At 39.7% G+C, this 13085-nt stretch overlaps 1 protein-coding gene across 7 annotated transcripts in view; it reads right to left on the bottom strand.

Annotated features, from left to right (window-relative positions):
• The window catches only part of SGMS1 (sphingomyelin synthase 1), a 213577-nt gene that overhangs the window by 115651 nt on the left and 84841 nt on the right, over positions 1–13085 (bottom strand). The window contains exon 1 of one of the 7 annotated variants that reach the window (XM_015558825.1): positions 1856–1873. The exons of the other annotated variants lie outside the window; for them this stretch is intronic. The gene's annotated coding sequence lies outside the window, so the exon portion shown is untranslated. Of the gene's footprint in view, positions 1–1855; positions 1874–13085 lie in introns of those variants that run through there. 7 annotated transcript variants of the gene reach the window in all.

A 13085-nucleotide genomic window follows, 5' to 3' on the forward strand; every position in this document is an offset into this window, starting at 1 on the left:
CTGTTCTTTCCTTTGGGGGTTTCTTTGTCTACCCCTGTTTGATCTCACCGACATATCTAGATGTTGAGTCGTTCAGTGGCTGCTCCCTGGGTGGCAGTGGCTCCTTGGGCTGTAGTTGCTCCTCAAGTGGTTGTGGTAGCAGCTGCTCCTCAGTTGGCAGCAGCTCCTCTGGTGGGTGCTGTTCACAGCTGTCGTGGCTCTTCTAGCTGGTGGGGGGAGGCTTCATGTACAGCTGCTGTTCCTCAGACAGAGGATGTGGTGATCAAAAGGCTGCTGTTGCTTGGATCTGCTGTGTTGATTTAAAGGCACAAAATACAACACAACAAGGCACAACGTATCAGGCACTGAACACAAATGTATTCATGATATTAATAACCCCAAATAAAGGTGACCACCCGAGTTAAGAGAATTAGGGTATAAGGAAGAAAGAAGGGAAAAAGATAAAAGAGAAAAAAGGAAAGAAAAAAAAGGAATGCAAAAATGAAATTGGAAAAAAGGAGGGGGAAAAAAGCAAAAAGATAGAATGAAGTAGAAGAGAGGAAGAGACTATTTATATGAGGAGAAAAATCCGATAGAACTGCCACTAATCCCAACAAATTCCAGCAACAGATCCCTGGAGATGAATGCACATTACAAACAACAAATAATATCAAGTGAGGCAAGGGAAAGCAGAAGCACAAAAATAACTGGGGGGGGGCAGGGAGGGAGGGACCAGCAGAAAAATAAAAAGAAAAATAACCTTACAACCAATCCTAAAAACAACAACAACAACAATATACTCAACAATCGAGCAAACAACAACAAAACAATAGGAAGATAAAAGAAAAAAAAATTGGATAGTGAAGAAAGATATGGGAGAGGTATATAAGGATTTAGAGCAGTGGATTGGAAATAGAATATATAAGTAGGGTGAAATTTTGACAGGGGGTAAAAAGAAGGAATAGGGAAAATCTAAAGCAGGCTGGCTTCCTTAATTTCCTAAAGTGAACACATATGTGTGACCACCACTGTTCCCCAAAGGACACCACTGCCCTGACTTCTAATACCACACACTAGTTTTGCCTGTAGAAAAAGGCATTATTTTTCAGGGATCTCTCTGACAGTCTAAGGGTCCCAATATCTGGACCCAAATAAAATGCTTTAGGGAGAGAGAAGCAGGTAGTCACTGAGTGGAAGGGGATGTTATTTCAGAAAGATGTGGATGTGTCTTAGGAAGGTGCTTTGTCTGGTTAGATGGTTGAGGTCAACCTGCAAGTTTTCCAGAGACTGTAGGATAGAGAAGCTGGTTTGTGCTATAAATAGAAGGGAAAGGTGTGTCCGGGATGAATGTACTGCTGAGGGTGAAATGGGGGAATGGGAGCAGAGGGAAGAGGGGAGGAGGTCAGACAGAGTTTGGACCTCCTTCCTGTAGGTACAAAACCACATATAAAATAAAGATAATAACCAAGCCAATATGTGCTGGAGGCTAAACTAAGTTCCCGATGCATCATCATCTCATTTGATCTCCCAATTGCTATAAAGTCCACAGACAGATACGGAGATTAAGTTTCAAAACTTAAGTATGGAACCCAAAGTTCAACAGTGAGTAGAGGAGGCAACGCTGCTCCTCTTTCCAGCTTCTATGTAGGATGAGAGACATCAAAAACAAAAAGGAGAATGTTCACAGAAAAGAGGCCATTGTACTCAGATACAGAATATACTGACTGTATTGTTCCCACCAATGAATGATTTAAAGGAAAAGAACCAAGTAATGCAGGGTCCACAAAGTGTCCTGAATTAGCAAAAAATTGAAGGTTTTGTCACTTGTATCTTATCTTTCTGTAGCTCAAAGGAAACAGTTAAAAGAAATCTTTACCCTTCACAAGGTCTGATTTTCTGACATGTTAACTTGTTTTATTGCTCTGTATGCTTTCACACTGCAGTGGGGGAAATCAAAAGAACATGATGTCCCTCAGAGAAAGTCACAGATGCAGAGAGGAAAATTAAACAGCAAATCATTGAGGAACCTATGATAATGCCACCTTCAAATGGCATGCCAACCTGCAAAAATAGTTAATTCTATCATTAATGCTTTCCAAAAGCAGGGTCCAAAATGAGAATACAGATAAAAAAGAGAACTTTCCATACTACTACTTGAGAGGGAGAGGAAATAAAATATCTGAATAAGTTGACATAAGACTGTATCTGATGTACCAACTAAAAGGCATTGGCTAAAAGGCCTTCCTGCATCCTCATTATTACATCAAAAATAATATGTCCATGACAATAACTATAATGGTCAGATAGCATGAAATTCTTTACATTTAATCCCACCAAACCCTGCAAGGGAAGTAGGGTTAGTATCCCCAACTTCTCAAATGCAGACATTTGGCCCAAAGAAGTTACCTAACTTGTCCAAAGTTGCAAAATTGTCCAAGGTCAAAAACTTATCCAATTCACATTGTGAGGAAGTAGAAAAGGTTTCCAAATCATGCCTGTTGGATAGCAAAGGGAAAGTCCTGGCTTACTGATGAAAGCAACCAAATTTCCTTTCAAGTCCAAATCACATAATGATTCTTTTACTATTTTCTGGTTTCAAGTTGCTTTTGTTAAGTCCTGGGTAAAGGATATTGACACTCTTCCTCCAGTGAGATGGGGAAGTGTCTTGTTCGCCAGTGACTTAAGGACAGGAAACCAAAACAGGTCTGGATGGACTCTGCATAGATTAGATAACTGCTAATGAGATGTCTTTACACTGTCCACCTGGAAGGCACAGTAAAAGCAGCAGGTTGAATTTCAGTGGACACGAGCTGTGAAGATGCAATACGAGTTCCTTCTAGGACTAGTTAACGAGCAACTTAACTATGCTATCCTTGTAAGTAAAGTATCTACAGGAAAAAATATGCAAATTACACTTGTAAGGTTATGGCTCTAAACATTCAATTAAATCTGAGTACAGTAAGGCAAGAATCTTTGTAGCATTAACCCAATGACAATCAGAAGAATATTAGGGGAAGTAAGGGTACCTTTCCCTTATTCACAAGCATTCTGGTATAGCAATACTCAAACTCCGATGTGTTTACTGCCAGTGGCTTCCTCTCCAGAAAAACTACACTGATATAGATGTTCAAAGAATAGAAAGGAATGAGCATAAGAAGTGAGGCTGCCCTAACCAGTTTGGCTCAGTGGATAGAGCGTCGGCCTGTGGACTCAAGGGTCCCAGGTTCGATTCTGGTCAAGGGCATGTACCTTGGTTGCGGGCACATACCCAGTGGGGAGTGTGCAGGAGGCAGCTGGTCGATGTTTCTAACTCTATATCCCTCCCCTATACCTCTCCCTTCTTTTCTGTAAAAAAATCAATAAAATTTATTTTAAAAAAAAGAAGCGAGGCTCAGGAATGGAAGATTGAAGGGAAGATTGAAGTTGAAATAATTCTGCAAGGCCCGGCAAACTCCCACTTCACAAGTTTGTACTTGTAGGGCCAGTCCTTTCAAAGCTTGTTATTTCCTCCTAGACCAGGGAGGTCAGTGATTTCACATAGGGGACCCACCTGATTGAGTGAGTGGCTGTCCAGAAAACACCCCTGGGAGACAAAGCTGAAATCAACTGCTATGTCTACCATGCAAACATAACACAGAAATCACAGCAGGGCCCTGGACGGGGTGGCTCAGTTGGATGAGCACTGTCCGATGCACCAAAAGGTCTTCATTTCGATTCCCAGTCAGGGCACATGCCCAGGTTGTGGGCTCCATCCCCAGTAGAGGGCATGCAGGAGGCAGCTGATCGATGTCCTTCTCTCACATCAATGTTCTTCTCTCTCCCTCTCACTTCATCTCTCTCCCTAAAATAAAATTAAAAAAAAAAAAAACAGATTGTTTTAAAAAAGAAAAAGAAGAGAAATCGCAGCAGGCATGCTTCAAGTTGGCAAACCTCTCCCAAATTCTAAATATAATTTGGTCATGTCTTCTCAGGGGAAAGATGGTATGTAATTAGACATGAATAATTTAGAGACCAATAACAGCACAAGGTAAACTTAATTATATTTTTCTATTTCTATTTTATTTTTTCTATTAAAATTATCTTTATTAGAAGAGTAAAAACCATGGAAGACTTTCTCATTCTCACTCATAAGCAGCATGTTAAGCAAATGAATTTTTAAGAGAATACACAATCCAAAGTACTACAAAGTTAGTGCTTTCTTCCTCTCTACCGCTCAAATAAATACAGTTTAAGTGAGCCTCTTTTTTCTTTCCTCTGCTGGAGAAGAACCTTCACCATCACTCAGGATGGAAGACTCAAATACAGTTTAAAGGCCTCAGAAAACACATGTCTAGCTTATAAGTGCTTAAAAACCAAAACAGCCCATGCCCTAGCCATGCTCAGTGGATTGAGCATCGGCCTGTGAACTGAAGGGTCCCGGGTTTGATTCCGGTCAAGGGCACATGCCCGGGTTGCAGGCTCGATTCCCAGTAGGGGGCGTGCAGGAGGCAGCCAATCAGTGATTCTCTCTCATCGTTGATGTTTCTATTTCTCTCTCCCTTTCCTCTCTGAAATGAATAAAAAATATATTTAAAAAAAACCCAGAAACAGGCCAAACCACATCACCAAACCAAAACTTAGTAACTAACCTAGCTTCAGCCTGCCTTAGGAGTGGCATTTTACTTCTTATTTATTTTTTAAAATAATTATTTACTGTTGGAAGTATTACATGTGTCCCCTTTTTTTCCTGATCAACCAAGGAAGGTGATCTGTCTGATAACACCCCCTGCCTTCCCTAAGGGAATGTGTCCTTGTCTGAAACAATCCACACTTGCAACTTCTTAGTCCCACCTTCTTTCTGGCTATAGAAACCTTCCATTTTGTATGACTCATCTGATTTCCTCAGTTGAATTTTGTTTTTCAACAGGTGACTGAAAGGTGCAGTCTCCTATGGAAAGCTAATGCTGAAGACCCGAGTGTGACCTCAAAGCAAACATTTATTGGTTGGGGCGTATAAAGAGTGGCTTCCCATTAGGAGCTCTCAGTTAGGCAAGGAGAAAAACGTGTAAACCAGTATTTACATTTCTATGTGGTAACTAATGCCACTGAGGTAAGTATCAACATCGGGCAGGAGCACTCCCAGGCAGGGCCAGGCACAGTTCCCAGGCATTTTATGTAGCTCATTTTAAACCTGAAAACAAGCATGTGAAACATCAAAATGCCTTCTCCTTTTTACTGATGGGAAATAGCATGTATGGGCACAATAAAGAGTTTTCCAAACCAAAAAGGTATTTTTTATCCTAATTAAATCATCAGATACCCCACCCTTACCTTAAAATACAAATCTTAACCCTTATTTTCCCTTTTTCAGGCTACCCAGAAGACGCTCAGTTTCCCAAAACTTTTACTGGGAAATCCACCAGTTGAAGAAATAACTTTCTAACTATTGATGTGCTAATCTAATCTTCTTCATATGTCATTGATCACAGCTCCTTGAGGGCAAGAGCCACACTTTATCTGCACCTATAATGATCTCATTACCTAGGACAGGAGTTGGAAAGCACCTAACAAAACCCCATTCATGTTTGTTACCAATTATATCATATCAAGTTTCTTAGTTCAGCCCAGTCAAGTCATCTGGTTCATCCACCTTAACTTTCCACACTTAGTCATTATTTTCAAAATTGGATTACCACCCAGTCTCAAAAGATGTATTCATTGCTAAATGTTTGCTCCTGCAATTCCCTATAATGTCCTTCCCCTAACCCTGCTCTCCACCCTCCTAATCCACGTGTATCACCTGATTTAGAAACAACAATGGAAATATATTTGCAATGATAGAGGAATTGTCCACATGCTCTTTTTTGACCTAATAAAAACTTTTTTTCTCTAAATATCATAGATGGATCCAATAAATTCTGGCTTAGTAATTATCTCCATATAATATATGATTATAGTTTAGCTTCCATTAAAACCATCTTTACACAGTCTTATGCCACTATCCAAATTTTTTAACTAAGATCAAAACCTTTTAATCCTTTAAAACATTTCTCTAAAGTATATCTAATCTCCTATAGTCCAAGTAGCCTCCCTTTGAAACAGTCACACTATCTCTCAACTCATCTTATAAGCACAGACTTCGTCATATCCCAAACAGTGTGTACTGCTCAGCAATTTAATAAATACTTTAAAAACTAATCTAAATGCCTTGCCTTTTGAACCTGGATTCTTTTTCAATATGAGAAGAATAAATATTTAATAAAATTAAAGGAACTAAGAACAATAAGAACTTTCTAGCTTCCTTTTTTAAATACTTTGAAGTAATTTATAGCTTCAAAAGAAAATTCAGCATGAATTGTAAAACCAAGCTACCATAATAAACTTTGCAAGTCACAAAAGCTGCCTTTTGTTTTCCTAAATGAGGCAACGTTTAGCTGGCTAATAAGAATGTAAGATGGACACCTGGGCCCATTAAAAAAAGAAAGAAAAAGAAAAAGTAAGATGAGCTATAAGGAAATCCCAAATTTATTCCAATATAGAAACAAATTAAAATATTAAATACAGTCCCAGAGCAGATTATGGGAAATGCTTTTAACGGAGAATCAACTAATTTATGTAATAGACATAAATCAGGGTTTCTGTTCACCACTCCTATTTCTGGGGGATCTGCCACGCCCTCGGGCTCAGTTGCCATCTTCTGTATCACCTGCTATAGCTCCACCCACACAGCCACAGCTGGGCCTGGAAGAACACCTGACCAAGAGGCAGACGTTCATAGGCTGGCCAGGAGCCTGTGACTTGTGTTTACAGGCAAAGAGATGGGGTCAGCCAATCAGATTCTCTGCCTCAAGAACTGGAATCAAGAAGCCTACAGGAAGCTGCCAGTTAGATCTTAGGGTAAGAGCAACCTTCATGGGCCATGTTTGGCATAGAAAGTGAGAACCGAACCCACACCAGTTCCCGAGATCCTCACACCTACCTCCTGATCACCAGCGAGTTCCCTGCCTTTCTGGACTGACACTGGCCTGTTTTTTTTTTTCAACCAAAAAAAGAAAAAAGGAAAAGAAAAAAAGAAACAGAGATCATTATAGCAACTTAAGTTACTTTTTTATGTAACCACTTATTACTAACATGGTTAGAATAAAGCCACCTTGTTCCTTAGACTAAATGGAAGAAACAACTTGTACCACTTAAGAAATCTGAATGCAGTTTTATTATTTTCTACTTCCTCTCTCTTTGGACTCTAGGTTTCTCACCTATACAATGAGGTCAGTTTATGAGAAGGTCTCTGGGTTGTTTTCCATGGCTTACAATCCTAGTACGGGATTATTTACACATGCTTTTTGAATTCTTCTTGTTTGATACATTATTTCATAAGTTTAGAACTATACATACTATTTCATAATCATTTTCATGTCACAATATATGAACATGTTTCCAGGCTATTGAACTATTAAATATTCTTCTATATCTTTGCCCCTTTTCTTTTTTTGAGAGATGCCAGATTCACTGCTTTGTCAAGAATTAGGGTTTTTAACATAAACTGATGAACAAGGACTGATCCAGAGACGGAGAGGCATTGATTGGACTGTCGGGCTTTGGAGGGAGGGTAGGGGAGGGTGGGGGTAAGGGGGAAAGATCAACCAAAGGACTTACATGCAGGCATATAGGCCTAACCAATGGACACGGACAACGGGGGGGCGGGGTGAGGGCATGAGCGGGGGGTGGGGTAGAGGGTAACGTGGGGACAAGGACACATATGTAATATCTTAATCAATAAAAAATATATTTAAAAAAAAAGAATTAGGGTTTTTCCCTCCCATTTCTAATAACATTTATTTTCTTATAAGAGTTACTTTGGTTCACTATAAAGTTCTGAAAAACATAGTAACATCTCACCAAATTGAGAACATATATGCATACTATTTTGAAACTTTTCATTCAAATTGCATCCTAAACACTTTCCTATCTCCTTAAAGGTACTTCTGGGGTTATTTCCTGATTTTTTATGTATTTTTTTATTGATTTCAGAGAAGAAGGGAGAGGGAGAAAAAGATAGAAACATCAATGATGAGAGAGAATCATTGATACACTGCCTCTTACACACCCCACACTGGGGATTGAGCATGCAACCTAGGTATATGCCCTGACCAGGAATCAAACCATGACCTCCTAGTTCATAGGTCGATGCTCAACCACTGAGTCATGCTGGCTGGGCATTTCCTGATTTTAAAACAAGAGTTCCCAGAACACAATTTCACATGTTTGTCTGGAATCAAGGTTGTCATTAAGAACACTGATAACTGCAATACACTATAGCTATGGATGCAAGAGATATGTACACAAATTGGGATGAACAACCCCAGGAGATACCCTAAATCTGTTCTGTTTTATTAATTTTATTTTTTCAAAGAGTTCTGCATATTCAAGATTTTTAATGAGTGGTCTCTCCCTCATGAAAATAAAAGAGGCAAACAGCTCTAAATGAATCTAATGTCTGCACAGTGAGTAATTAACTCAGACTTGTCCCAAGTTACATTCCCAGTCTCTATATAATAAGAATAAAAAGGAGACGGGAAAGCACAGGAAGGAGAATTATTTTCCTACTACTATGACTTGGATGATTTCAAAACAACCTCTATTTCTGAATCACTAATGAAAACCTATGTCAACAATTTAAATGAACTTTTCTTTCCCACAATTAGTATGAAATACATATCCTTCAACACATCCAAATTTGTACAAGGGTATTTGGAGAAGGTTTGGTCCAACACCTGCAAATTCTCCCCCATCATTCATCAGAAGCCATTTCTGCACTGGTCATAGTTTCCTCAAGCTCTGAGGCTTAACTGATTAACCACAATCCAAATTTGAGGTCCAAGCAATTCTGTGAGGTTAAAGATGCCTTTTTAAAAAGATATAATCAACTAATGACCTTCTCTAGATAATAAATCAACTTTATCAAATCTGTTATGAAAAAAAATCTGTTCCATAAAACAAAACAATCTGTTCCATAAAACATTTCATATTCTATATGCATCCAATTAAACAAACGAGGTGGTACTGTCAGGTAAAGAGAGGGTATGTTTACCAGAACTAATCTCTGACCTTGTTCCTGTAAAGTGGACATTACAGTTGTCTGGTTCCCTAAGTAATCAAGTAATTTTTTCAAGATATCTTTTATTGAAAAAGTATGGAAGCAGCACCATAAAGAACACGCAAAATCTAGATCCAATTCATCCACAGAACTTAAAACTGTATCTGCCAATTGACAGGGATTGAAGAAGTTTCCTGAACAAGTCAATGTTCTCAAACAATAACATTTTTCATTCACCAGAAATTCTTTTCCTCTACAGGAACCACCAGAACTAGTCTAGATGAGACTATTTGACCTGCCTCTTATTCGTCTTAAAAAGTGGGAGAGCTACACAAACACCTGCGAGGGGAAGACTGACAGGCCTCACCCTAAGTGTCCAGTTCTGTCAGCATTTTAAAAAGTTTGAAATATCTTTTCCAAAATAGCCACAAACTTGTCCTGCAGTTCCATAGTGTGCTGTTTCCATTCAATTACATCAACTCTCCAAATGGCTCCCTTTGAAAGGTCAAAATCACTCATTAGAAAATAAATACAGCTCAGTCAAATACATTTGCCTGCAGCAAACTGGTAACACAAAGAAATGGCTCCCACCTCAGCAGGGGCTAAATCTAGTCCTGCTGATTTATTTTTTGACTTTCAGAAAGTCTTTTCCCCCATCTCTGTGCCGCTCGGTGGATAGAAGGGGGGTGTGTGTGTGTGTGTCTCGTGCGCACGCGTGTTTAACCCATAAAACAGGGATCTGGGTGGGATGTTCTCTGTCAGCTGTGATTCTATATTCAAATGATTTGCATTTACAATTATTCTAATTATTCTAACTATTCCAAATTATGAGCGAGAGTCAAGTTTGATTACTGCTGATTAAAAAATTCCCATGGGAGGCAATGTAATATAATGGTCAGAGATAAGTATGAAATTAAGAAATGTAAATATGACACCTGGTAGAAGACATTAGAAATATGTGGGACATTGTGAATGGCACAGTCATTGGGGTCTTAATTGACATTTAGTGGGTGGATACCAGGGAAGTTAAATGTCTTAAAATATGTAGAACAGGCCCACACATAAGGTCCTGCCTTAGATAACTACTGTGAGCAACACTGAAGAATCTGGATTTCAGACTATGAGGCTTCTCATTAGCAGTGTGACTTTTAATGACCTATGGTTAGAGGTCATTTAATTCTGAGCCTCAACTCCTCAGAGGAACTTACAAACTGTGGGCCTGTGTGTTCAACTATCCTCTTCCGTTTCCTTATCCATACAACTCAGGCAAAAAAAAAAAAAAAAAAAAGCTGCAGGGTTTTGATGAGTAGTGGCTCTATGCAAATTAGCAACTGTTATTACCTATGGGAGGAAGTTATTAATAGGTGCTCACTGGGGGCTCCCACATTATAGAAGTTAGATATATACTTTCAAAAGCTCAGTAACTACACCCATCTCGGATCACCACTGACAAGAACAATTCGTTAAAAGGAGCAGAGCCTATTCATTGGTGATACTGTGATATTTTAGCAAATTGTCTTTCAAACAAATCTGTAGGCTAGTATTTTGTGTTTTTTAATTTAAAATAAGACATACTAATTGACTGACCAATGAGGTACAGTATACACAGACTTCCAGGTTTGTCCCAAAATTTAATTGTAGTAATTATAATATGATTAATAGTCTAGAGAATGAAATGGCAAAGCCCAGGTTCCAAATGCCAGGTTAAATACTAAAACATCTAAACAAAAACAAAAACTCACTACCAGTTTCTTTAAATATCCTCAGATCTTCCTAAGATTTAACTTTAGAAAGGTGATGAAAAACAGAAATTTGCAGAAATACATCGATCTGAATAAGAAGTTTAAACACACCCCCTCAGATAGGTTAACATGCACAAAGCTGGCAGAAAAATATCCCACGAACTGGTGACACAGAAGTGCAGGTGGAAAACAGAGCAGCGACACAGTCCTGTGGCTACAACAGGAGCAGGTCCTTGGGAAGCTCAAGACTTTCGCCAACAGCCACTGGGCACATTCCCCACATTCCCCACATTCAGGTACCTGCAGCTCCGCATCCAGGGAAGCGAGTGGCCCCCGCGCCATCATGTTAGCTTACAGCTCCTGGATTTTAATGGGGTGCTGGGGCTCAGAATCAAGGCCGCTGTTTCTATCAAGAGAGGGACTTACTTAAAAATTTGCCGAAACCGGTTTGGCTCAGTGGATAAAGTGTTGGCCTGCGGACTGAAGGGTCCCGGGTTCGATTTCGGTCAAGGGCATGTACCTGGGTTGCGCGCACTTCCCCAGTGGGGGATATGCAGGAGGCAGCTGATGGATGTTTCTCTCTCATCAATGTTTCTGACTCTCTATCTCTCTCCTTTCTTCTCTGTAAAAAATCAATAAAATATATTTTTTAAAAAAAATTAAGTTGTTCCTGCCTGAAATAACACTTTTTGAAATACCTTACTTTTAGGAGAAAATGTTTAAATAGAGGTGATATAATTAACCAGCTCCTTTACACAATTGCTGGCAGGATGGAAACTATGATAAACAAGCTAAATCCTAAAAGGTGACTGGTTTTCCACACAACAGATGTCCACAAAAAGCCTCCCAAGATTTTTTATGTACAAAACTTAACAACGAAGGATGTACCATAAGGGTATACCTCTCAATATTGTTTTAAAAAGAGTTCATGTCTAACTGAGAGTGATTAAATTCTGGTTGTTCCATACATTGGAATCGTGTAGCCACTTTTTAAAATGGGTGAAACTTATATGTGCTGATATGTAATGATCTCCAAGAAGTATCAGACAATGAATAGAGCAAAGCATGGGATAGCGTGCATATTGTATTCAGAATGCTGTATTTGCATAGAACAGGATGCAAGAATACACACAAAACTGAAACTCACTCTGGGGAAATCAAGGGAGGACTGGAATGAAAGGAAGGCTTTTCACTTTCTACCTTCTACGTGGCTCAGGGAATTTTTTAAACCACGTGCATATATATTTTTTACTTAAAAAGAAACAATTGAATGTTTTTTTAAAAGTAAAATAGCAGATGCTCCCTGCCTGTCAGTTTTCCTTTAATACTGAGGCCTATATATTCAATGATAAACATGGCCAATGAAGGCAGGTTGTTTTAAACAAAGTGGAAAATCACAATTCCTTGCTTCTCTACTGGACTGCTAACCACTTTTCCTACATTTCAGTAGATGAGCTACGCACTTTCCACAGCCGCCTGCAAGAAACAGGCCTCCAAAACACGTCAAAATTGTCTTTTGTGTTCTGGTATAAATAATCCGTTAGTGGCTATAAATTTCTTGCTACTTGTATTATCAAGCAGGTTGTGCCAAGCACAGAGTTCTGTACAAAGTAAACATCATACAAAAGCACTCTGCTGGTTGTCTGCTGTTCCTTATTCCTCAGCCAAATGCTGGGAACTGGCGGAACCTGCTCGTGTCAATAAATATCAACGTAAAGCTAACTTACTAAATAAAATCACACTGTGTCCTCTGCCCCCCCCCCCCCCACATTATACCCAATACCCCCACCACTACCACCATCTGGAAAAGCAGCCAGGCACCCGGGGGCCCACAGCACTAGCAAATGCCCCCAACTGGCCCATTCCTCCACAAAGCTCAGGCCAGGCCAGCTCCTACAGTACAACAGCTGTCATCTCTCCAAGAAGGAACTGACGTGGCCAGAGCTACCAGAGGGCTCCTGGAGCCCAGTTTAAAGGTAATCAACCGCCTCTGGACCTTCTGAAACACAATCCTCCCTTCCAGCACCTAGGCCTGCCTACCATCCTGGATCCAGTCAGTCCAAGCTGTGTGACCTTCAGCAAATTGCTTAGCCTCTCTGCTCCTAAATTTCTTCATCTGAAAAACAGTACTGGAATGCCACCCACCCAGAGCTCACAGAGCTGAGTAAAGCTTTTGGCACATAGGCAGCATGTTGGCTAATATCACTGCCATGATCTTTAGGCATGACCAGCAACAGCCTCCTATTTGGTCTCACTAATTTCACTCTAGTTTCTACCCAGTAATGAAA

The sequence above is a fragment of the Myotis davidii genome, unplaced genomic scaffold (assembly GCF_000327345.1).
Source record: "Myotis davidii unplaced genomic scaffold, ASM32734v1 scaffold933, whole genome shotgun sequence".
Lineage (NCBI taxonomy): Eukaryota > Metazoa > Chordata > Mammalia > Chiroptera > Vespertilionidae > Myotis > Myotis davidii.